Consider the following 3,808-nt stretch of genomic DNA (forward strand, 5'->3'; position numbering starts at 1 on the left):
CGGAAGGAAGGTTGGGCATTCCTACTTCCGTAGTGATACTGCCTCGGAAACCCAAGGAGGGGTCGCTATGAGTCAGGGCCGACTCGATGGCAAACAACAACAACAACAACAACAACAACAGTCCTTTCCAAACAAAAATCATGTCATAAGGAAACTCTGTGGTCACCCAACTATTCCCTGGACAACTGGAGGCAGCCTTAGACATAAAGCGGGCTGATGCAATCTGACAGCAGCAGAGCAGCCTGAATTAGACACCAATGCTATGTGTGAAATCAAGCGTGTGGTCAGCTTTCAGTTACCTGAAAGCTTTTTTTAAAAGGACCAGTGAATGAAGTTTCCATGAGGTGCTCTAGCCCCTGAATACGTGAGCAGCCCCACCCCTCAAACACTGGGGCACTGCCCCTTCCATATGTTCAGGCCTCTAGGCTGCTGCTGTTGGGCTAGTTCCAAAGCACACCTCCATTGGAGTATAAAGAGGAAGAGGGGTGGTATATCATAGGAAATGAAGTCTCTATGGGACCCTTAAGGCATCAGGCCACAAACCGAAGCAGTGATGTCAGGGTTGAATTTGCTGGAACTTACTGTTAAGAAGTGCTGTCTCCTTTATGGCCAGAGGAGAGATCCAGCAATTCTCTTCTATCAGACTGCCCTAAACCCTCTCTGGAGTGGTGAGAAGTGATAATCTTTGATACCCTTCTTTGTCTAGGGAGCTTCCCTTTTCTTCCCCACTAAGTCTCTTGAATAAGGAACTCTAGTAGTGTAGTGGTTAAAGTATTTGGCCACTAACCAAAAGGTTGGTGGTTTGAACCTACTAGCCGCTCCATGGGAAAAAGATGAGGCAGTCTGCGTCCATAAAGATTTACAGCATTAGAAAACCAATGGGGGTCAGTATGAGTCAGAATCGACTCCATGGCAGTGAGAAGTCTCTTGAGGAACCAGAAATGGCTTTAAAGCTTGCCTGATTTCTATCCACACTCTGTGTGACTGTATCTGTGAAGGTGTATTCATCTGAAGAGAGTAATTGCTTTACTACCCCCAGAAACTAGAAAATTAATCTTTCAGCTAATTCAGCTGGGTTACAAAATTTCTTAAGAATATTTTCTTCTAAAGGAGCTCTGATGACACAGTGCCTAAGACATCTGACTGCTAACCAGAAGGCTGGTGTTTCAAACCCACCAGCCACTCCTCAGAAGGAAGGTTGGGAGATCAACTTTCGTAGAGATACCGCCTTGGAAACCCAAGGAGGGGTCACTATGAGTCGAATGGAGAAATCTTACCTACAAACCTGCAGTGTTAGATAAAGGCAAAGCTTCTGTGATTTAAAATAGAAGCTCCTTCCCCTACCTGTCCTGGCTCCTGGTTCCTCCTGCCCTCATGGGGGGTCCTAAAGGAGTGTCTCAGAACCCGTAGGGTTCTGCCAGAGCACAGTTAAAAAAAAACTGATGCAATGGAAAGAATTCTATGCTTTGAACCAGACAGACTAGGATAGGCATCAGTGCAGGGGTGAATTACTCAATAAGCAAGGTAAGCACAGGCTTACTTGTGCTTAGTTACTAATCTGTAGTGAATAATTTCATATGTTTTTCACCACCATGTGAAATTATTCACTACAGATTAGTAACTAAGCACAAGTAAACCATGTGAAATTATCAGTAAGATTAGTAAGTAAACACAAGTAAGCCTGTGCTTACCTTGCTTACTGGGTACTCTATCTATGGATTGGGAATTTGAAAACAGGCTTTGATTCTGTAGGAAGGGGCTGTGAGGTTGCCATAGAGGAGATGCCAGTCATACCTGCCAGCGGAATTTTTGAGGTGGTGAAAAAGTGTGAAACTGTTCACTACTACAGATTAGTTAGTAAGTCTAAGCAAGCCCTTGCTTACCTCACTTATTGAGCAATCTGACAGAGGACCAGGGAAGCAATACTGTGTTAGGGTAAAAGCATGACTCTAGAAAGTAACTCCCAGCCCTCATATCTAGTATCCTTCGGCAGACACTTAAACTCGTCAGGCTTCTTAAGTTTCCTCACCTGTAAAATGACATGATAATGCCTTCCTCACAGAACTATTGATGGTATTGTATGCAATGAGGTTTTTTTTTTTTTTTTTTTTTAAAAAAAAAAAAAAAACTCTACAAAAGGTAGCTATTATTTACCACACAGATGTTTGGAAACCAAGGTGGTGTCTGAAGGTAGCATGATATTCTTCAGCTGGTCCCAATAGCTAAGGAAGATTCTATAGCTACAGCATCCTGGCTGATAACCTGTCTAGGAGAGAAAGCTGCCCAGGTCAGCCTTTGCCTTTTGATTTCTGTCTGAAGCAAACTATATGGAGCTCAATAAACCTATAGGCATTAGTGGATCATTTGGTCCTTTTTTTTTTTCCCCTGTTTTAAGGAGTTGATGTGCTGAATGAGGCTAAATAAGTTTGGAGATCAACACAAAGTTAAACAGGTTTTTTTATATCAGGTCTTCTCAGAGCCTTAACAAAAATCTCCAAAAGGGCTTTATAAGAAGCTCTGGTGGTGCAATGGTTAATGCATTTAGCTGCTAACCAAAGGTCACCCGTGTGAACCCACCAGTCTCTCTGTGAGAGAATGATGAGGCAGTCTGCTTCCATAAAGATTTACAGCTTTGGAAACCCCATAGGGCAGTTCTACTCTTTCTTATAGGATCACTATGAGTCAGAATCATTTAACAACAGAACACTCATTTAAAATAGAACCACTATTTCCATTTTGTGGAATATTAACAGAACACAGTTTGGGAAATATGGCTTTACAGAGATGCATTTTTATTTATTATTATTATTACCATTTATCAGAATGTCTTGCCATTTATCTCTACCTACCACTGTACCAAAAAGAATTGGTGGATGCCCAACCATATCAGGAGGTAGCATATGATCAAGAACCAGTGGTCCCTGAAGTCCAAGCTGCACTGAAGGCAACAAGGCTCCAGGGATTGATGGAACATCCACTGAGATGTTTCAACAAACGAATGCAGCGCTGGAGGCACACACTTGCTTATGCCAAGAGATTTGGAAGACAGCTACCTGGCCAATTGACTGGAAAAGATCCATATTTGTACCCATTCCAAAGAATGGTGATCCAACAGAATGCAGAAATTATCAAACCATATCATTAATATCAAAGGCAAGTAAAACTTTGCTGAAGATAATTCAAAAATGGTTGCACCAGTGTATTGACGGGGAACTGCCATAAATTCAAACTGGATTCAGAAGAAGGTGTAGAATGAAGGATATCATTGTGGATGTCAGATGTACTTGGGAGAAAACAAAGAATACCACAAAGGTGTTTATCTGTATTTTATTGACTATGAAAAAGCATTCAACAGTGTGGATCATAGCAAATTATGGCTAACATTGAGAAGAATGGGAATTTCAGAACATTTAATTGTGCTCATGAGGAACCTGTACATAGACCAGGAGGTGGCATTTGAACAGAACAAGGGGATACTGCATGGTTTAAAATCAGGAAGGGAGTGTGTCAGGGTTGTATCCTTTCACCATATTTAATTAATCTGCATGCTGAGCAAATAATATGAGAATCTGGACTATATGAAGAAGAACACAGCATCAGGATTAGGGGAAGGCTCATTAGCAACCTGTGATATGCAGATGACACAACCTTGCTTTCTGAAAGTGAAGATGACTTGAAGCACTTGCTGATAAGATCAGAGACTACAGCCTTCAGTATGGATTACACCTCAACATAAAGAAAACAAAAATCCTCACAACTGGACCAATAAGCAAAATCATAACAAATGGACAAAAGATAGAAGTTGTCA

The sequence above is a fragment of the Orycteropus afer genome, unplaced genomic scaffold (genome assembly GCF_000298275.1).
Source record: "Orycteropus afer afer isolate SDZICR_OR568_19922 unplaced genomic scaffold, OryAfe1.0 scaffold00387, whole genome shotgun sequence".
Lineage (NCBI taxonomy): Eukaryota > Metazoa > Chordata > Mammalia > Tubulidentata > Orycteropodidae > Orycteropus > Orycteropus afer.